The sequence below is a fragment of the Panthera onca genome, chromosome A1 (assembly GCF_046562875.1).
Source record: "Panthera onca isolate mPanOnc1 chromosome A1, mPanOnc1 haplotype 2, whole genome shotgun sequence".
Lineage (NCBI taxonomy): Eukaryota > Metazoa > Chordata > Mammalia > Carnivora > Felidae > Panthera > Panthera onca.
Window position 1 is genome coordinate 197293557 of NC_138339.1, and position 23896 is coordinate 197317452.

Sequence of the window (23896 nt, forward strand, 5' to 3'; positions counted from 1 at the left end):
GTGGAAAGAGAAATAGAACCAATCTATCTATTGTCTCTTTAATTGTGTAATTATGGACACTGAGCCCACAATTCACTTCTGTATTCCTTTCTCCTCTACTTGAAAACTATTTCACACTCACCTCTCCTCTCTCTCCAAACCTTCATCACTTCCTCCTCTACTCTACTCCCAAGTGACAATTTTGTTTCCCACTCCCTCCAAAAATTAAATAGAAGACTCCAGGGGATGCCCACTATCATTTCTACTCATCATCTAACATCATCAGCCCTCGGCATTCTTCAAAATTATTCATTTTACATTCTGGCACATCTAACCACATGGCAAATCCATGCTTACAGTTATCAGGCCAAAAACCCTGAACTCATGAGTCTTTTCTCTCTCTCACACTTTACACTGCATTTGTCAGGATATGCTGTTGGTTCTACCTTCAAAACACATAAAGAATTTGACCTCTTATTAGCGTCCCCATTTCCAGCAGTTATTTTTTTCACTGTTGTATTTAAATAACCTCTAGTGTTCTCCCTGCTTCCATTCTTGTTCCAGGAATTATATTTTCAACACAGTTGGTATAGACATTATTACATAAGCTTTCCTTGAACTCAGTGAGTTAGCCTAATTTCTTTCTAATAAATTCTTCCTTGTATTCTTTATATATTTTTTCCATTTGAGGATTTGAAAAAACTTTATTTTACTTTTGAATAATTGTCTTACCTAGCTCTTTCAGTATTTGATCAAGTGACTTTTCTATGATTATTTCTCTAGCTCTAATTATACTGCACATATTTCTAAAGAGTATTTTGTTTTATGTTTACAGCATTGCACATTTTTAGCTATTTTAATCTTTAGTAGTAATAGTTTTATTTTTAAACTTTTCTAAAATATCAGATTGTATTTCTATACTAATCAGAACATCATCTTAATATCAAATGTTATAAAATATGGCAAATAGTTATTTTTTAACTACTAAATCACTACTAAATATCTACAATTGTGCTAGATTCTGGGGATATATTGGTTTACAACACAGTGTTTCTGATCTCAAGGGAAGTTTTATGACAAAGATAATTTAATAGTTACAATAGAATATATAATAAGTATTAAGATGCATCTTTTTCAGTAGAATTAATGAATTACAGTGTTAGGATGCTTATAAAAAATAAGCCTTTTGAATTCTACACTAAAGAATTACAACTGCTTTGGACAGAGGAAGAGGAGGAGGGAGGGCATCATGAGCAGGCAGCAAACAGATAACTCTGTATTGGGAGATGACACAGTATGTAAGGGAGTCTCAGGGGATGAGATGGGAGAAGCAGGCTATTCTAGCTCTTATCGGCTCTCTAGCAGCCATCCAAGACTGAACAAGATAATGAAAACTGTTTTTTTCAATATTTCCTATCTGATTTCTTTATTGTTTTCATAGATAATAGCCTGTGTTTCTCCTCTATGAATATTTTTGGTTATCTATTACATGTTACATCATTTATTTCAGATTACAGCTTTAACACAGTGGTTTTCTGCATTCACAACGAAACATATTGTCCTTCCCATAATCTTTACTGTTAATGCTCATAATTAGTCACTTTCTCTTTAATGGATTCAGTAAAAACTAGCACTTTAATCACTGCAAAAGAAGTGCCTACAAACAGCCCAGAGCAAAGGGGAAAAGTTGTAAGCTACAACAATTTTAACTGATAAAGGAGGCACAAGGGAAATACAATCTTTATAAGTTATGAATAACTTGTATTTCTCATATCTCATTGTTTTTATTACTGTTCAATAAAACATTAATGGCTAAACTATTAACATTTATATCATACCATAATTGAATTGTGTGTTATTATGTCATATCATACTAAACTATATAATTGAACTGTGTGTTATAATGTCATATCATACTAAACTATATATAAAACCCCTACTTAGCATCTGAGAAAGTGAGACTACCATTTACCCCCATAAAGTAAATCCCTAGAATGGGAAATTGTATCATGTAATTTGCATTTTTTGTTTTGCATTTCCTGAGATGTGAGGTTCAGATACATTTAGAATGCCTTATAAAAAGTGAACTAAGCAAAGAAACAGGAAGCAGAATCATACAATGGTCACTGGACAGTGACCAAAAAGCTTGGGTTCAGTCTCTGACTCTCTTATTATACATATAATCTTTGATAAATCCCTTCCTATTTCTGAATGTTTTGAGCCTGTATCAATAGCTATGAGGTCATAATGATAATTCTCAAAGGGTTTTATACAACCTACACTTAGTGGCACCCATTATTTGTCTTCTCTAGGCATCTGGTCTCCTTTGTTTGCTGTACTTCTTCCTCTGTACACTAAGAATAATTTGATGAAGACTGTCAAGGTGATGCAAATACATCAATTATTATGTTACAGAAAAATTAAGATAAAATGCATTTTATTCATATACAAAAACATAATATCAATAGTTATTTCTTTTATAAAGGAAACTAAAATTTTGCATATATTCCTTTGAAATGCACATTTTGACATGTAATAATATATCTTATATTATTCAGCATCTCTATTAGTTATGGAATAAATATCACTGTAAAGACTCTTAAATTCTGATTAAGAAAAATACATATTGTTAATAATGATTTGCTTGGGCATTTAAATCTAGGTATATTACTGAAAAGACTTATCAGACATCAGTAAAAGCTGTACTTCTCATACTGTGACTTATTTATTTTGTAACTGGAAATTTGTACCTCTCAATCCCCTTCATCTCTTCTGCCCTTCACTCCCAAGGCCTCTGGCAACCACTAGTTTGTTCTCTGTATTTATGATTCCGTCTCTGTTTGTTTGTTTGTTTAGATTCCACAGTTAAGTGAAATCATATGGTATTTGTCTTTCTCTGATTTATTTCACTTAGTATTATGCCCTCTAGTCAATAATATTGTAGTAATGTTTTATTATGACAGATGGTAACTACACTTGTCATGGTGAATACAGAACTGTCGAATCACTGTTGTACACCTGAAACTACTATAACATTTTATGTCAACTATACTTCAGTAAAAATAATCAGCAAAGGCAATAAGTTATTTGCATTTTTAAAAATTTGATTGTTTTTCCAAAACCCATGTTATTTTTGAAATTTTTAATGCTGCTGGAGTCCCACATTTCTAAAAAAGGTATTTATTATGATGGCCAAGTAGCATTTATTCTTTTTTCTTTTTGAGTTTATTTATTTTGAGAGAGAGAGAGAAAGAGAGAGAGAGGCAGAGAGAAAGGGAGATACAGAATCCCAAGAAGATTCTGTGCTGTCAGTGCATAGTCCAATGTGGGCCCTATCTCAGGAACCTGCAGATCATGACCATAGCCAAAATCAAGAGTCAGATGCTTAATCCACTGAGCCACTCAGGTGCCCCCTCCCGCAAGCAGCATTTATTCTTTTTTTTTTTTTTAATTTTTAATGTTTTTATTTATTTTTGAGACAGAGACAGAGCATGAACAGAGGAGGGGCAGAGAGAGTGGGAGACATAGAATCTGAAGCGGGCTCCAGGCTCTGAGCTGTCAGAGCCCAATGCGGGGCTCAAACTCACGGAGTGTGAGATCATGACCTGAGGTGAAGTCAGACGCTCAACCGACTGAGCCACCCAGGCACCCCAAGTAGCATTTATTCTTGACACAATATAAGAATATTTATTTTTGTTCATTATGTTGCATATTCTCACAACATTTTTTTTTTTTTTTACCAATTTGAATACCAAAATCATTGGGTCTCCAATGTAACATCTCCATGTTACTATTTTCAGACAAATGTTCTTCTTTCTTAATTGTATCTATTGGATATATTCTGACTATGGATTATATAAAAACTTGGTGTACCACTGGAGTGATAAAAATGGCACTGAGAAATGACATGTATTGTAAGTTGGATCCTCTTTAGCATCACCCTTAAAATAACTCTTTCATTTGCAACTTTAATGGATTAATGTGTTGAATACACAGGAAAAAGAGTCAAAAATATTAGAAAATATATTTTATTAATCATAAGTTTTGGACTAATACAGAGCAAGAATTACAAGAATTATAACCAAAGCAGAAATCTTTACTAAGATGTGACAAATTTGAAGACCCACACAAACATATAATAAACTTTCCTTTGTCTTTTAATTTTCAGTTTACTAAAATAAAACATGTCTGCTGATGTTTGAAGATATGTTTAGATTCCTTTTGTCATATAAAGTAAACTGAAAAAAAACCCTTCAAAATTAAAAACAAAGTTTTTTTTTTTTTAATTTTAAACTGTATATTGTCACAGGTGCTGAATACATTGTTCTTTTCTTCCAAATATTTTATAGAGATTTAGCGAAATGACACGTCAGTGTTTTCTTTTTCGTTTTTTCCTATGGCTGCTCTTTCGCCTTTATCGTTATAGGAGTCTTGCATGAATCAAATAGAGATCAAGCTAAAAATCCAATTTGACTGATAGGCACCATTATAATCCCAAAATTGCCTTTCTCCTTAGGTGACACTAAGTGTTCTCTAAGTCAAAACAATCTGGCTTCAAAATCTTCTCAAGAGAGATCCCAGAATTCATGAAGTGAATGTTAAGAATACTTCATCATGTTTTTTACTAGACAGGCATAGGAACATCATACTGTAATGGATGACAGTACTAAATAATCTGATTAATGGTGAGGAATAGCTCGATATATCTTTTTTATTATGTTTCTTAGAGTTGTAATAAACCATCTATTCTATAAAAATTTAAAATCTCACTTAAACACAATATAATCACACAGGAAAAAAAAGTGGCAGTAGACATCATGGTTAGGTGTTACCTATCCACAAAGAGTAAACACCCATTCCAAAAGAGTGAGATGTTAATTTAATTCTCAAATTTCTTTCACAGCTAAGGCTCAGAGGGATTACATGTCATAACTGTCAGCAAAATTAGAAGACAAAGTAAACAAAAATCACCGACCAGATCCCATAGATTGAAGCTAATGCAAGAATGTAAGGAAAGAATGGTTTCAAATACGATTTCGAACTTTGTTATGAATGTAGGCTAGACTGAATGAAATACTTTTGACCAAGTTTCACAACTTCAAACCTATTGAGATTTTTTAATGCGATAAAACCACTTAACATGAGATCTGTTCTCCTACAAAATTTTAAGTGTACAGTACAGTATTATTAATGATCGACTCAATGTTGTACAGCAGATAGACTCAATGTTATACAGTAAACAACAGTTTACTCATCTTGCATAACCAAAATTTTATACCTGTTGAGTAGCATATCCCACTTTCCCCCCACTATAGTCCCTGGAAATCTCATTTTACTAGCTGTTTCTATGATCTTGACTATGATATTTGACTCATATAAGTGGAATCATGCAGTATTTGTCCTTCTGTGTGTGGCTTATCTCACTTAGCATAATGTCCTCCACGTTCATCTGTGCTGTTGCAAGTGGCAGGGTTTCCTTTTTATTTAGGGCTGAATACTATTCCATAGTATGTATATGCAAATTTTATTTATTCATTCCTCTGTTGATGATGAACAATAGTTGTTTCCACATCTTGGCTATTGTGAGTAATGATGCTTTGAACATGGGAGTGCAGATACTTCTTCAAGATCCTGATTTCAATTCTTTTGTATATATGCCCAAAAGAAGGATTGCTGGATCATTCTATGTTTAGTATTTTGAGGAAACTCTGTACAGTTTTCCACAGTGGCTACACCACTTTATATTCCTACTAAAAGTGTACAAGCATTCTAATTTCTCCATATCCACATCAACACTTGCTATCTTTGGTTTGTTTTTGTAACAGCCATCCAAACAGATGTGAAGTAATATGATTTCGATTTGCATTTCCCTGGTGATTAGTGATATTTGGATCTTTTCATATAGCATTTGGTTATTCGTATATCATGTTTGGAGAAATTTTTATTCAAGCCCTTTGCCCATTTTTAATCAGCTGGTCATTGTTGCTATTGAGTTGTATGAGTTCCTTATTTATTTTGGATGTTAACCCCTTATCAGAGATACGGTTTGCAAATATTTTATCCCATTCCATAGACTGACTTTTCATTTTATTGTTTCCTTTGTTGTGCAAAGCTTTTTAGATTGATGAAGTTCACTTGTCTATTTTTGCTTTTGTGGTTTGTTTTTGGTGTCATATGTAAGAAATCATTGCCACAAAAATGTCATGAAGTTTTTCCCTCATTTTTATTGTAGAAGTTTAACAGGTTCAGGTCTTATGTGTAAATTTTTAATCCATTTTTTTTCAATTTTTGTGTGTGGCGTAATTGCATCCTGCATTTGGATATCCAGTTTTCCATTTATTAAAAAGACATTCCTCCCTGTGTATTTGTGGAATCTTTTTATATGTATATGTTTATTTCTGGGCTATTTTGTTTCACTTATCTGTATGCCTTTTATGATAGTACCGTGCTATTTTAATTACTATAACTTTGTAATATATTTTGAAATCAGGACATGTGATGTCAGCAGATTGTTCTTCTTTTTCAAGATTGTTTTGGATATTTGGAGTCTTTGTGGTTCTATACAAATTTTAGGATTGCTTTTGCATTTCTTCAAAAAATGCCATTAGGCTTTGATAGGAACCAAATTGAACCTGTAGATCTTTTTAGGTAATATGGACATTTTAACAGTATTAAGTGTTCTAATCCAGAACAAAGGAAGTCAAAAATTATTTTTAATTCTTTCATCAATGTTTTGTATTTTTCAGTGTACAGATCTTTCATTTCCTTGGTTAAGTGTACTTCTAAGTATTTTATTCTTTTTTGATGCTATTGTAAAAGGGATCATTTCTATAATTTCTTTTTTGGTTATTTGTTGTACAGAAATGCAACATTTTTATGTTTATTTTTTTATTCTGTAACCTTACCAAACTACTTTAGTATTTCTTTTTTTTTTTTCACATAGTATCATGTCACCTGTAAACAGAGATCATTTTACTTCTCCCAGTTAGATTACTTTTATTACTTTTTCTTTTTAATTGCTCTGGCCATGATTTCTAGTACCCTTGTTTAATAAAAGTGGTAAGAGTGAGCATCCTTGACTTGTTTCTGATCTTGGAGGAAAATCTTTCTGTTTTTACCATTGAGTATGATGTTAGTTGTGTGTTTGTCATATATGGCCTTTATTATGTTTAAGTATGTTCTCTCTATACCCAGTCAGTTGAGTGTTTTTATCATGAAAGAATGTTAAACTTTGTTTTTTGTATCTATTGATATGATCATGTAATTCCTACCATTCAATCTATTAATGAGATATACCACATTAACTGACTTGCACATATTGAATCTTACATGCCAAAGGTAAATCTCCCATGGTCATAACTTATGATACTTTAAATGTATTGTTAAATTTGGCTTGCTACTATTTTGTGGAGGATTTTTGCATCTATATTCACCAGAAATATTGGATTTTAGTTTTCTTTCTTATAATGTCTTGTATTGTGTTTTCCTGTAGTCTGGCTTTGACATCAGGGAAGGAGTGGTTTCATAAAATGAGTTAGGAATTTTTTTTTTTTCCTCTTCAGTTTACCAGTAAAATCATCTCTTCCTGGTTTCTTCTTTGTTGAGAGGGTTTTGATTACTGACTCAATTTTCTTATTTGTTTTTGGTCTGTTCAGATATTCTATTTCTTTATGATTCAGTTGTGGTATGTTGTGTATTTCTACAAATTTATCCATTTCTTCTAGATTATCCAATTCCTTATAGCTTTGTACAGGTGTATAGCATTTGAAGAAGGAGCCATCTCTCTTAGTCTCTCTGGACTGGTTTCAACAGTGAAGACCTTCACAAATCAGTGAAGAGATTCTGCCCAGAGAATCTGGTAGCCTTTAAATAGCAAGCTACCCATCCTTTGTCCTTTGTTGTTAGCCAACCCCACCAAAAAATGCCAGTTCTATCAACACTCTGGGTCAAAAGAAACAAAAACTGACCCCATAAGCAGTTCATTGAAAGTCCAAGGCTTTGAAGGTATGTTTCTCTCTTCTCCATCCCCTCCATAAGACAAACTTCAGTTAACCACCTTATCCTGGTCCCAATCAGTGTTGTACTGGACCACGGCAAGCTGTCCTCTCCTTTCCTGTGTTCTTAGGTTCCTAAGTCAGAACTATGCCAGTTCCTTTAGCACTCAGTGTGAGGAGAGACAAATTTCATCCCATTTGGCAGCTCACTAGAAGGTCAGGATGTTGGATGAATGTTCCACTCTCTCTGTTCCACTGTGTAAACTCAAAGGCCAAGGTGGTTTCTCTTGGTGTAGAACTGTGCTAGCTTTGAATAGAGGCTGGCATGGTAAAGAGAAATTGTACTCTTCACTCATTTCAGTGCAGCTATTCTCAGGCTTGTGCTTGGCCAGAGACTGAAACTTCTTGACTACATTCTAGACTTCTCATAAGGTAATTTGGTCTATGTATTGTTGTAAATTGATGTTTCTATGGGAAACTAAGGCTGAGGTTTCCTCTTCCATCATTTTGCTGACATAACTCCCTATTTATCTTGTTTTTTCCCTTTCAGCCATAAATATTCACTCATGTGATTTTTTGTGTGTTTGTACCTATGCTATATTATTAAAAGATAAACTGAGGCATATTAAAAATTGTAAGAGTTTATTAAGCATTTATTTTTTCCACTTGGGCAACACCAAACCAGAAGTGGTTAGGAGTATTCTACCCACAAGAGCTAGAGGAAAGATAAACAGAAAAAGTGATGGAGCAAAGAAAGAAAATAATTTGATTGGCTATAGGTTAAAGCCTAATTGGCTGTTGTGATTGTTTGTCCTTAGGTATCTGCGTGTAAATGCTATGAGGCAATTACATGCTTAATTTTGGTTTGCTTACATAGGCCGATAGGGCACTTGGGCTACCTCAGCGTAAGAAGGCACTTGGCTTCCTTGTTTAATTTAGTGATATAGAAAAATATATAAATTGTATGCTCTTTAAAATCAAACATATTTAAAAAAAATTTATGCTTGAAATGATACATTCATTTTCTGGTTCACTAAATGTAACTCATTGATTAGCTACCTTTCACCTGAATGAAACCAATGTGAATTACCAAATGTCATAGTCATCTGAATCTTTACATATTTTATAATAAGAACTTTTCACATGACTGGGGATAATTAGATAAAATTCATTCTCTCCTTAACTAAATCTTATTGCCTGTACATAAAAGAGGACTTAAGTTGCTTATATTGTTTTGCACTATAGTTTAATGGCATTGTGTTTTAAAAATGTAGAAAGTTGTAATTTAAGCATGAGTATTACAACATAAAATAATTCCTGCTATTTAAAATGAAGGTTTTACTACAAGCATAATTAATCTTTGTTTTTAACTTAAGTCTATAATCCAAAATGTGTAACAATTAATAACTAACATATTCTGGGACCTTAATCTCTTGTGTGGACATTCAAAATATATTCACTTTTCTCCAGGGCTGATGAGAAATAAATTTCAATTAAATCGCTTTGTAAGAATTAACTGATAATCAATTTTTTCTTACAGAAAACATTTCTCTGGAATTATCTAACTTTACAGGACTCACTTCTCTTTACATTTACATGAAAATACTTTTACTTTTGATCAGATTTAAGAAAAAAGTTCAGTAGTTTGGGGATATATGAATGATATAAAAAGATATGAAGTACAAATCTGGTGCCTGCATTTTGTTGGATAATAAAAAAACCTAAATATGTATTTTTCTCTAAGTATAATTAAGTGTGCCAACATGGAATTTGTGTTTCCTTACAAAGGTACAGATATAATTTAATATAGAGTATTATTTTTTAGGGTTTTTTTTTTGTATTTGCTACAACCTATCTTACAGCAATGTTAGTGCGATGTTAGCATAAATGATATTATCTGTCTACCTATCCAAATTTGTGATATAAAGCATAATATAGTGAATCACAAATGAGAATAAGAAAATAATTTCTCAAAACAATGTTTCAAATACTATAAACTTATACATCTACTGAGAATGAATTATACATTCAAGAATTTTGTTAGAATATATAAAATATGCAATTCTGATGGATTTAAATTGCCAAAAAGGAAGCAAAATTTTTTTGTATACCCATATTTATTTATGCACCCATTCATTCAGGGAATATCTATTGGTAGCCACTCTGTGCCAAAAACTGCAAATTGATAATATCTGATGGGAAAGGTATCAATAAAGTTCTGAGTAGATTATCATTTTCTGGTTTTGTAAAATTTATTTTATATTATTTTTCCTAGTCAGAATTTTACCCACATGATCATAATCTTCTGCCTTTTCCCTCCTAGTACTGGAGATGTGGATACTCTCTGAATATTTAAAAGGAAAGAATACCATGGGATTATTAGTTCATTGGGCAGATAATTGATATGTCTGCTCTCAACCCCATGCCTCTCTTAAACTTATTTTCTCTGTTTGACAACCTTATCAACTGTATTTGTTTTTAAGGCTAATGACTCTTTTTAAACATATTAAGAATACTTAATGAGGCTCCTTTCTGGAAAATAAACCTTTAGGTTGTAATAACAAAATATGGTACAGATTCTACATTTTCTGACCAATGATGAACTTTAGTAATCGTGTTACCCACCTCATTTTATTCTAGGCTTATTATGCTCAGTGTGTTTTATTTAATACATCACTTTCCATAGTGCTTAGCAATTCATTTGTTCAATGAGGATGTGAGTGCCTAAGCTCTAGTTGAATGACTGACTAACCAGCAGAGGCTAATTATTTCCTTTAGTTGAGTGCGAGAATTACAATGTAGGCTGAATAATAGAATTCATTAACATTGTAAAAGAACTAGTACAATATAAAAGGAAAAAAATATCATGTTTAAAAAATAATTAAAAGTGCTTAGCAGTGTGTTTAAAAGTGATTTTGAATAAGATTATACTTAATAGAGCACTTTTAATTACTGTATCTAATTTAAGAAATATAAACTTTTTAAAAAAATTGATACATCTAAATTAAAAAAAAAACAACAGTTTTTGGAGACCATTAATTTATCTATTCAGCGTGACTGCCTTCTATGTGGCAAGCATTCTTCCCAGAATCTCAGATATGTTAGTAAACAAAAGAACAAAATTCTTACTTCTTGAAGCTTATGTTTTAGCCAGAGTAGATATTAATAAATAATAAATATGATAAGTAAATTATAAGCTGAGTACCATGGAAAATAAAGAAAACAGTTGTAAGTAAGAAAAGTCGGGAGAATTTGGAAAGAAGATTTCAATGTAGTGAAATGGGTAAATCAAACTAAGATAAATATATTCTATTCAACCCTAAACATCAATATGAAGTGCTTTATTTTGCCTGCTTTTCCATAATAAGTTGATTTTTTCCTCATTCTCTACAGATTGCTCCAGAAATTTATGTTTCTTCATTTGGGCCTACATAGTACAAGGAAGTACAATGAACAAACTTTCTCACCATATAAGCCCTCAAAACTTAGCTCAGCTTTATCTGATTTTTCACCAATTTAAAGAGTCATAAAAAATACTTTGTATCTTGATGCTAGGTGAATGTCTCTCATTTACCTCCTTTCTTCTCTGTTTTCTTTTCTAGTGTATTCTTTCCCAAAATGAAATGAATATATTTCATTTCCCCAATGAAATGAAAAAAGATTCATTTCATTTCATTTCAATATATTTACATTATCTATTGACTATTAAAACTCTACCTGTGGCAATATGGCACTCCTCTAAGACCCTCTCTCCTAGAAAAGCCAGAAGAATCTCCAAATACCAAAGATTAACATATAAATCATGGTATTTTATTTAATCCTCCCACTTATTAACTGCTTAACACATGAAACAGTAATTTCAGGATCTGTGTGGGGAATTGGGAAGCTTAGCCTATATACTTTACATAGTGTATATATAATTATATGTAATGTATTGTTTATAATAATTCTCAGCATTATTTAAGGTATGGTATACATTAATGGTGGGCAGTGAAACATTTCCTAACACCAGATCCATGTTTTTAGCTACTGAAATCAAAAAACATGGTAAATCTTTGAGACTAAAGAACCACCTCACTAAAAGAACGATCTCTTTTCAGTGACTGAAATGATTTAGAATGGACCTTGATGTATAAAGGGTTAGTGAGACTTAATACTCCACAGGTGCACTGCCATCTATCTGAGGAGGATGGAATGACAACCAGGCATTTGCATTCAGATTGCTTTTTCTTTTTCTTTTCTTTTTCTTTCTCCTCCTCCTCCTCCTCCTCCTCCTCCTCCCCCTCCTTCTCCTCCTCCTCCCCCTCCTTCTCCTCCTCCTCCCCCTCCTTCCCCCCCCCCCCCCCCGCCATCCTCCTCCTCCTACTCTTCCTCCTTCTTCTTCTTTTTTGTGGTGCGTTTGAGGAGGGGTGGGAGGGCTGTATTTTTGTTTGTTTTTAACAAAAATACAATAATTAGCTATTTTTATGTGCCCTCACTTATTAAAAAATAGCTTTTCAGTGTTTTGATGACAATTCATCAGTGAATGAAAATTCTGAAGTCTCAAATTATATCCTTATATTTTATTAAAATTGGAACTAAAGATATTCCAGGAAAATTTTTCAAATGTGTTTATTGAATACATTTGAAATTTATCTATTCTCATGTGGTCCTCAGTAAAAATGGTGTGTGGTTGTCATCATCCCAACATTTTCCTTTTTACATGAGAGCTTTACTCAGGAAAGTTAAGCCAGGGAATCACTCAAGCCAATATATTGCATGATACTTCTATGAAAATCTATATAGGTAAACAGTTTTCTCAGCATTCACCAAATAACTCTGCAATTTATGACAGACATTTATGCTCAGATTTTTTTTGCTATTAAAAACTAGGGAATTAGAAATGTACAATCATATAAGCAGAAAAAATAATCATGTTCTATTCATATGTGAAGTTTTCTTTTTAAAAACATAATGTGCTTTGCTATCTATCATCATATTGATCATTAGAAGTAGCATGTGGACAATTGGGCCACCATCATTTCATATATAATATTTCAATATATAATATTATACACTAAAGTAAACAGAGAGTACTAGCCAGATATAACAAGTTCCCAAAATTCACAGCTATCAATGTAAATGTGGCATTAGTAAGTGTGAAAGGAGGCAATGAAACAATCTATGAATATGCAGAAATTATTATGGTGACAATTTGAAAATCTTTGACTATGATTGTATATAAAATAATTTTTACTTTCAGTGCACAGAACCATTAGACTATTATTATTTTTATTTTTTACTTTTTATATATTTATTTATTCTTGAAAGAGAGAGAGAGAGAGACAGAGTGAGAGATGGGGAGGGGCAGAGAGAGATGGAGACACAGAATCTGAAGCAGGCTCCAGGCTCCGAGCTGTCAGCACAGAGCCCAATGTGGGCTTGAACTCACCAACCACAAGATAATGACCTGAGCTGAAGTCAGGCGCTGAACCTAGTGAGCCACCCGGGTGTCCCAGACTATTATTGGTTTCTTAAAAATGTGAAACTTTAACATACCTATTCTAAAAAAATTCAAATAAAAATTGGAAAGATTTTTTTTCCCCCAAACACGATAAAATTTTGGATTGTAGAGAGCCACAGATAAACTACCCTGGAAGGTATGTGTTTATATTATTCTGACACTGCCTGTGACCAAGCTTCCATATGCAATGACACCATTCTAATCCAGAAAAATGACATATCTTTAGTTTCTAAAACATGTTCATCTTTATATTTATTTCTATCTGATAGCTTGAGAAGATCCCTAGAAAGGAGTGAAGGTTTCGATATGTTCCCTCCTAGCACTTCATTCCCCACCCCCCCCTTTTTTGGTTAACTTGTGATAAAATTGAAGCTCACGAATTTAAGTGAATGCCAACAGAATTAAGTTTCTCTACTGCTCATCAGATGAATTTTTCCATTTTATCTTTTAAGCAATAATTACCAAACTTCATTAAACAATCCTTAGGTGATCCACAAAGATTCTAAGAATTCTAAAAATACAAACCATTTTGCTTTCCTAAGAAGAGGAGATACATTTCACTGACTGCTAATATCATACTTTCTGAAAGGTCCCTTAATAGTATCCTAAATAAATTTATTGTGTATCAAGTTTGGGTTTTTGCTACAAGGTCTGGTCATTACGCAATGTTTGGCAATACTGCAAAGCTGTTGTTGGTCCATACACAAAATATATGCATGATCATAAAAGAATTTCTTCAAATTTGTCCCAAATGGCCCTCAGTTGTCTTGATTTAGACATAGTTTATAAACTTGTTTTAAGTAGGAAAGAATTTTATTAACAAGATACTGAATAGGTCATAGAATCATTAGACAACATGGAGCACCAGACTTAGAAAAGGACAAAGCCAAATTATATCTGGTTAAAGAGATCAGAAAACATTAGACAGTTTAACTAAAGTGTTGCCACTGAAATTGTCACCTTCAAGTATTGTTATTTCTTTTTTGCAGCTATGCTGCAAGTTTCATACCCAATAGCTTTTCTTTATTCTTAGTAATGAACTCTAATTATTTTTTGCTGAAAACCTTTATTATTATTATTATTTTACTTTATTTAAATCCAAGTTAGTTAACTCACTTTGGGAGTAGAATTTAGTGATTCATCACTTACATATAACACCCAGCGCTCATCCCAACAAGTGCCCTCTTTAGTACTCATCACACATTTAGCCCATACCTGGGATAAACTAATCATTTCCCAGCTTCCCTTGCATTCATTGTAACCATGTATGTTTTAGCTAATTAGAAATCAGTGGAAGAGCTATAAAGAAAATTTTGAAAAACTCCTTAAAGAATTCTTTTTCAGCTGCCTACTACACACTTTTTGTCCTGTCTTTTTTCTGTCCTACTACATGGAATGCAAGTGGGATGCATGGAACACTATTCTCTCCATCGTGAATCATCCTTGAGAATGGATGACACATGCTGAGGAGGACAGAACAGGAAGAGAAGGAATCTGGTTCCTGGGGTTTATGGAACCATCACACCAGGCTCACAGTCTTCTATCTCCAAACTTCTTTCATTTGAAATAAAAAATCTTTGTGTGTTTCATCTTTGCTTATTTTTTTTTGAAATAAATTTCAAACTATATCCTGCTCAGGATTTGAAATTCCAGGAGAGAACGTTCAATTCTTAGAGCTTTTAAGTGCCCATCCTTCACCTCATATATGACAAGGTTATTTCATTTAGAGCCCCATGTACACAGAATATAATCAAGAACAGGTGATATCCTAAATGAAATAGATGAAGTTGGGATGCTCTTAATATAAAAGAGGAATGGATACTTCATAGGCCAAATAGGTGGGTGGATAGATAGATGAAAGACAGATATAGATGATAGATAGATAGATAGATAGATAGATAAATGATACACACACACACACACACACACACACAGATGGGGTAGATAGATAGATAATCTCCCTTTGGTCCTCATACAAAGAATACTGTTTAAGTAACATATGAGATCTGCAGAATCATTTATGAATTTATATTGAACAAGCTGCTTCTAAACCAGCTCTCACTGAAAGTAAATGTCATTACCATGAAGTGCCTTAAGTAATAGTAACTCCAAGAAAGACAGTGGTAATAATATTGCCCAAAGAGGTAGATTTGAAAAATTGCTTTCAGTGAAGACCTTATAGGACCCATATTCTTCAGGAAATTTGTAAGAATGCATTTATCTAAACTGAGAGTTCTAATTTATTGCTATTGCCCAACACCAGGAATGGAATCACTGTGTGCTGGCATAAAATCTTTAAAGAAGCTGAACAGAAAGTCGTTTCATGGTATTTAGTAAAAATACCTTTCGATTATGAGTGACTTATCAGGTATTACACAACTGATTTTACATATATTTTGACACTAATCCTACTTTAGGCAACTTTATGTACATTTTATAGATACGGAAACAGACCAGTATGGTTATATGTATTTTTCCCATGTCACAGAGTTATTTGGTAGGTGGAAGAACTAAAATTCAAACTTAGGTCTATTTGATTACAAATATTCAACTTTCTTTATCAAAATGCCTCTCTATGTTTCTCATGAGGTGAGGAAAGAAAATATTTGAAAACATGTAGGACTCTTGGAGTTCTTAGGAACTGACATTTGTGAATGGAACAGAAGTCATATATGTATGTAAAACAAGTCAGACATCTTTCCCTCAGTAATGTATTCTGCATTCATGAGAGTAGACTCACTCACCTGTGTACAGTGAGCCATGATATGTTACTGATGTGCTTGGAGCCCAAAATAGTTTGGAGTCCCCCAGCTCACTACATCTACCACACAAGCACCCTCTCCATTTGCCAACATATGCTGGACACATATTTTGTAGGTTATGGTGTGAAAACATTTGGGCAACACTGCCTTCCACTAATTGGAATGTATTTCTTAGGCGTTCTTGTTAGGGTTGCAACATGTAGTAAATAAAAATACATGATTCCCACTTAAATTTTAATTTCAGATAAAGAACAAATAATTTTTCACTTAAGTAATGTACACCCCATGCAATATTTTGGAAGACATATTAACAACAACAACAACAAAAGTTCTTACCTGGCATCCTGTATTTTATCTGGCAATCCTGATTCTTACAGATTTTTCCTATGCCATTATGAAACTCAGTTGTTTTTATTTCAGTCACTAATAATGACCTCAATTTCTAAACTGTTTCTGGAAGTTAAGTGCAAAACCAAAGTAAGTCCCTATAATGAAAAGGGATAATACCAAGATGAAGCACCATGTGTGAAACACAACCATAAATGTCTTGGTCATTAGTCTTGTGAGTAAATTAAGGTCACATTGCAATATAATTTTTTAATTTTTTTTTAAATTTAAGATTTATTTATTTTTTTGGGCGGGGGAGAGAGAGAGAGAGAGACTGAGAGCTAGGGGGAAGGGACAGAGAGAGAGGGAGACACAGAATCTGAAGCAGGCTCCAGGCTCTGAGCTGTCAGCACAGAGCCTGCGGACATGGGGCTCGAACTCACCAGCCAGGAGATCATGACCTGAGCTGAAGTCAGATGCTTAACCGACTGAGCCACCCAGGAGCCCCTATAATTTTTAATTCTCAGGGACACATCACTTAATTACTGGAAAATTATCTCTCGTTGTGTGTTTCTAAGGTTTTTAAGAAAATGACGCTGCATTTTAGCTTATGTTTGCTCAGAACAGTAAGATAGAGTTCCTGGGCTCTGAGACTCTTCTCCTGAACCCTGATTCTGCCTGTGCTACTGCCTGTGCTATAGATCACCCTTGTGAGCCACATGAGGTTATCCTTCGCTGAATTTTGGGGAGATGGAAATGCCTTTCATTTTCTATCCTGTGCCCAGCATGGGAGAGATCTTTCCCTCTTTGCTGAAGAGTGTGGTTTCACACTCTTTTAAGAACATTATAAAGCACTTTCAGTGTGCTCCAAGGTCTGGATTACTTCATTTAAAATAGCACCCGCCATGGGAGATGTAAATCATGTCTCCTTTCAGCTGCATCCAGCTCACTTTATCTCATTTTCCATCTCTTCTTCAGTAAAAGTAAAAAACAAAACAAAAACAAAAAACCTTTCAGATCTCACTTTAATCATTCATGGGTCTGTGTTTTTGGTCTGTGGAAATCTGTCTGAATTATAGAAAAAAAATATATACAGGAGCAACATTGTTTTAATTCATATTTTAAAATAAATATAAATAAACTTAAAATGAAACTGCCTATAATTATTATAATCTTTTATAATTTTATGCAGAAAAATAATTTATTCAGGCAAACTTTTCATTAATAATGATTTTTTTAGTTTTATTTTTACATTAATAAAAGCCAACCAGCTCTCCCCCACCTCAAGAACAAAGATAAAGACCACGTCAAAGGTAAATTCTGTTCCAACTTTTAGGGAGTTGAAAACCGCAAATTATATGTGACACTATTTTCCAGTTTCTTCTCTCATGAAGTCAGAAAAAATCTTAAGTTCCTTCTCACCCAAGGCTATTTTGCTATGCATATAATGAAGCTATACCACATATACAAGACATCTTGTTCTAATCTATTTATATTAGATTTCCATTTTTCAAAATATCTATATTTTGAACTTCACCAACTACTATATCATTTAATAATCCTTTAGTTTTCTTAACTATACAAATAGCTCTGTGTTAATATGCAGCATTGTTCAGTAGTAACCTACTGCATGAACATATTTCATTAATATTTATTTTTTTTCTTTTCCATAGCTAGGAAAAAGACTTCTGTGCTGCTCTCAGAAATTGGTTAAAGTGTCCTAAGTGTAGGAAAGATTATTTCCTACAAAGATATATCCAATTCCAAAACTCCCTTTATTAAAAGAATGGCTCAATGATTCTTATAAAATTTCAAGGCAGGAAGCAGGAATTAATTTCCCAAAGCAATGTAGATTTTTAAAAAGCAGTGTATATATAAAATATATATAATTATATACCATTATATATACCATATATATTATTATATTTATAATTATATACTATTGAAATGTTCAATATTGTAAATTGGAAAGTATTATGACTTCATTCATGTCTTCTGCAAGGGCAACATTCCTGTGATTTATCCCATATTCCTAGGCTTTGAGTACAATAGGCATGTCCCTCAGTGAGAATAGCGTCTTGTGGAAAAGCTAAAAATTAAATAAAGAGTTCTAGGTGTTTGGTGGAACAGAACATACTATTATGAGGGTGCCTGGATGGCTCAGTCAGTTGTGTCTGACTCTTGATTTTGGCTCAGGTCATGATCTCAAGGTTTGTGAGTCTGAGCCCCACATTGGGCTCTGTGCTGACAGTGTGGAGCCTGCTTGGGAGTCTCTCTCTCCCTCTCCCTTGGTCCCTCCCTTGCTCATGTGCTCGCTCTCTCAAAAAATAAATAAATAAATAAATAAATAAATAAATAAATAAATAAACAAACAAAAGAACAGACCACTATGAAGACCTACAAAAAGAAGGCACATACAAGCTAAAGATCCTAGATCTCACTAAGAAATATACATTAATGATAAAATAATTTAGATTAGACAAAGATCATTTCAGAAAGATGGAAAAAAAGTTATACTTGCAAAGGCTCTGATAATAGAAATAAGGTTCTTATAATATTGTCATGCTAGCATTAATAGCTAATTCAAATTATCAGTTACTTATTTTTTTAATGCTGCCAGGATATTGTCAATCTATTTATGATTCAGTCTAAAAGTAATAATTTGAAAAAAAATTTACACTTATATATAGAAATAAAATAGAAATCAATGCATTCCTCCTTGATATAAACGCATTATACTATGTTGTTAGTGAAGAATTCATGTTTTATGTATGTGACATATGCTATTTTTAATTGAGTATTTTCTTAGAATCCTTTTTGACTAATCTCTGAAGTGTTTATCTCAGTATAGCTTATTTTGTTCATTTTATATGGATGTCTCTGTGATGCTCTGTCTCAACTCTTCAGCTGTAACAGTGGGATCAGTTGATATATTTTTAAAAAATAATTTGAAAAAAGATACTAATATATAAAAAGATACTTCTGGCAACACATTTATAAGATAATATCTTGAAACACATGAATTTGTTTAATTTTGTTTGTTGCTTCTTATTTTTAATATTTTTTAATCTTTATTTATTTTTGAGAGAGAGACAGAGTGTGAGCGGGTGAGGAACAGAGAGAGGGGGGAGGCAGAATCCGAAGCAGGCTCCAGGCTCTGAGCTGCCAGCACAGAGCCCGACGCAGGGCTTGAACTCATGAACCGCGAGTTCATGACCTGAGCCGAAGTCAGATGCTTAACCAACTGAGCCACCCAGACGCCCCATGTTGCTTCTTTTTAATACTAAATAAGCTTAAAATTATTTACATCTTTCCCCCCCCGCCCCACACACACACACCTTCCAATACAAGAAGAGTTCTACTGCTATGACCTGCTTACCATTTGGTGAAGTTAATCTATTTGTCTTTTAATATGAGCCACCCTACTTTGAGTTTTCTTTATCATAACTATGACTAAACTGCTTGTTCTTTGGTGTGTTTATAAGACTTCTTCATGAACATTCTGATATCTTTAGAATTGGAGAAAAGTGTTTCCCTTGTGCATCCAGTTTAATAAATCTAGCCACAGTCCCCGTCCTGGCATGCAAGGTCCTATACTCACTAAACTGAGCACTAGAGTCTATGTTGTAATTCTGATGTTGATTATGAGACGATATCAGTACATTTTATCAAATAATCTGAGAGTTCAACTTTTGATGAAGGCTCTGTAGAAGCAGCACAACCCTCCTTAACTCCTTCACTCAAATTCTGACTGTAGTTATTTAGCTCGGCAGTCCCCTCTCCTTTTTAACATCTTCCCCTTTTCCTCAACAATCTCAAAATCATAGTACTTTACTTGGTCTTTTTCCCTATTTTTTAAAACTTTCCTTTTATAACTTATGTGAGTGATAGCAAATGATTTTCTTATAAAGGCTTTGGACACTTCTGAAGAAGTTAACCAAAGTATCGATGAAGTTTCAGGGGAGTCCTAGGCTTATGTCTTACTGGTCCTTATAGATGATACCATTTTGATGAAAACTGTCAACAGGTAGGATTTTGTGTTCCGTGGCTCTGTGGAGAGCCAGGCAAATTGAAGTGACAACTTATAATTTTAGAAAGATGTCCAGTGGGCAGGTAGGCTGAAGGCAGAGGTGGGCTGGGTGAAGATGGCAGCAGCCGTAGGAGCCAGTGCACAGACTGTGGCAGATTTGTTGTTGGTGAGATTCAAATGACCACGTAATACAGCTGTGCTGTATTTGTCAGGAAACATATCAAGCTTTTTATTCATGAAAATACCCATTAAATGGAAGTTCAAAATCCACTTCTGAGAATGAGAAGATACAACATCTCTACTAGAACATATGGAAACTTTTGAGTGGCTGCTGTCTGCATCACTCTGCAATGGATTTAATTTTAAGAGAGCAGGAACTCCCAATGACTATCTGTCTATTTGATTATATATCTAAGCCAGTTTCTTTGAATCTTTTTAAAAATATAATTCTTTAAGGTACATGTAACAAATGACCTGAGGATTCCAATTAGGTACTTGCTGTAGGATTGCTCTGAGGGAGTTCCTGCTTTTTGGAATGATGTCATCTGTTTGCAATGGAGCAAGTAGCTCAGGCTTCATGTAAGCCTTCAGTGCCAGTAAGTGCATCCCCCTGTTGTCACTACGGCTGCTGAGAAACACTGCTGTCCATGTATGGCTTTTGACTTGTGTTTCCAGGTAATATACTGCATCTGGAACTTGGGCTTCATATTTACACCCTGGTATGGTCTGAACTTTTGTGTTTCCTCAAAATTCATAGTTGAAATCCCGATGCCCTTTATGATGGTAATTAGGAGGCAGGGCCATTGGGAAATGATTAAGTCCCCTCATGAATGGGATTAATGTGATAATTAAAGAGACCCTACAGACCTCTCTTGACCCGTCAGTCATGTGAGGACACCTCAAAAACTCTGTGACCCAGAGGAGTGCCCTACATGACCATGCTGGCACCTGGATCTCAGACTTCCAGACTCCAAAACTGTGAGAAATAAATTTCTGTTTTTTTAAACCTCCAGTCTGTGGCATTTTGTAATAACGGTCTGAACAGACTAAGACACATCCTTTTCCTACTTTTCTCCTGAGAACTGAGTGAATCAAAGGCCAATTCCTTCAAATTATGGTCTTCCAAACAAAAACAAAAACAAAAACTTCTTGTCTTCCTCCTTGAAATTAAATTCTGTGGGTCTGCTCAGTCTCCAGTGCTGATGAGCTTCACAAGCAGGACAGAGATGTCATCACGTCTCAGTCATCTGTGGTGCTGCTCCTACCATAAGCCTTATCCTCTGTGTCACCTAAATTTCTCCCCAGCATTTATTCCAGCTTCCTCCAGTCTGTTTAATTTTGATAAGGAAAACAAACAAACCTAAAAAAAACCCACACATACTTCAAGATAATTTCTTTCTGAAATACACAGGCATTGAAAGAGGTGTAAACATTTATAGGTCACAATTTATTTTAACAAACAATTGTTTCTAGAAATAATTTAAATCTTCGTTAAATCAATGGATGCTTGCATTTACGATTCAATTAGCATGAATATATTTATCTTACAGTAAATTTCTAGTTGGGATTGAAAACTGAGAATTAAGTACTTGATGAGGCTTTCAAATCAGTTAGGTCACATAATATAAACTACAATTTGGAGCATAACAAAAACTATTAGTGAGAGCTAACCTTTCTGTCATATAGCTCACAAAAACCATTAAGTAGAAATACACTAAAGTATTCTACAGCAAGTTCCTTTTTCTTTAAAGGATTTATATTACACAGGTTTTCTTGTTCTTTTTTTTTTAGTAATGGTAACATAATACAATATTTACTAATCATACATTGTTACTACTGGTGTTTGTTTTGCTTTGACTTGGCTTCCATATTAGGCAATATTCCACTCTTGGAATATTTCAAAGCTTGAATTCAATTGACTTTCATTGTCATTTAACTGATTAACTTAAATTTCATGAGAACACTTTTCACAGTGCTGAGACCCAGAATTACAACAGCTCTTAAATATCATTTTCTGGCAACAATTGACACCTACTGCATGGTTAGCCTTCATGGTAACCACACTTTTTGCCTTCATGGATTAGTTTAAAATTTAAATTGAGTTGTCTTTCATTTATGTGCTTTTGGGGGAAAAACTGTTCCCTTAGATACAGTTAAGAATTGTTTTTTTTTTTTTCAGTTGCAGAGATTATATTAGTTTGGATAAATGCTAATCTGTTAGACGATGATACTCAAAGTAAAATGGTTTGTATAAAATGCATATCCTTTCATTTAATAATGTAGTGCAGAACCCGGAAAGATTTTTCAATAAAGGCCATATGGTCTCTGTTATTGCTACTCAATTTTACTGTTGGAGCTTAAAAGTAGCAGTAGACAACTAAATGAATGAGCATGGCTGTGTTCCAATAACACCTCGTTTACAAAAACAGTCTGTAGACTATAGTTTAATTAGTTAAATAATTAAATAATTAGTTTAATTATTAAATTAATAAATAATTACTAGTTAAATAATTAGTTTAATTATTTTAAAAATTAGAATAATGCATTGCTTTATTTGTTTAATACTCTCTTTAGTTAAGACTACATTGCAAACTATAGTGGCCCCTACAAATAATCTTCACAGATTTTAATTTAGTTTATATGTATAAACATACATATACAACATAATGTATATACATTATAACATATGCAACATAATGTACATACATTATAACATATACAGTTATGTGTTATATACAGTATATGTTATAATGTATGTACATTATGTTGCATATGTTATATGCATGTTATATGAATATGTTAATGTATGTACACTATATTGTATATGTTATAATGTATGTACATTATGTTGCACATGTATTCTTTCATGCAATACACATCATTTCCTTGTTCTAAGTTCCCTATATTTTATTGAGATGTCACTTTTATTGCATATTTAGCTTCCACTTTCAGCTTAATTAAGCATTTTTTCTAAATTGTTAGAGTATTTTGAAGTAGCCAAGCCTAGATCTATTTTATAAATTATTGCTAGTAATAGTTATAATAATCAACAGTTCATGTAGAATAACTGAAGAGCATATTCAAAATTAATTTTTGTATCTGCCAATTTTCAAATAGTCTAAATTAAATCTAATTATTTTAATTGCATTTAGTTGGCATTCCTAAATTTGATCTTGAATAACTTTAATGTCAAATGCAATACAACATCAAAAAGATGTTCAATTTTGGAGAGATCTAAAAAATATAATATTTATTCTTTGATTTAGCCCAGTGTCACTGCTATCAGAGCTTTTGAAATCAT

General features: G+C 33.3%; 1 long non-coding RNA gene across 1 annotated transcript in view; it reads right to left on the reverse strand.

Annotated features, from left to right (window-relative positions):
* Nucleotides 1-23896, reverse strand: part of LOC144615752 (uncharacterized) — a 225868-nt gene that overhangs the window by 18879 nt on the left and 183093 nt on the right. The window lies entirely within an intron of this gene.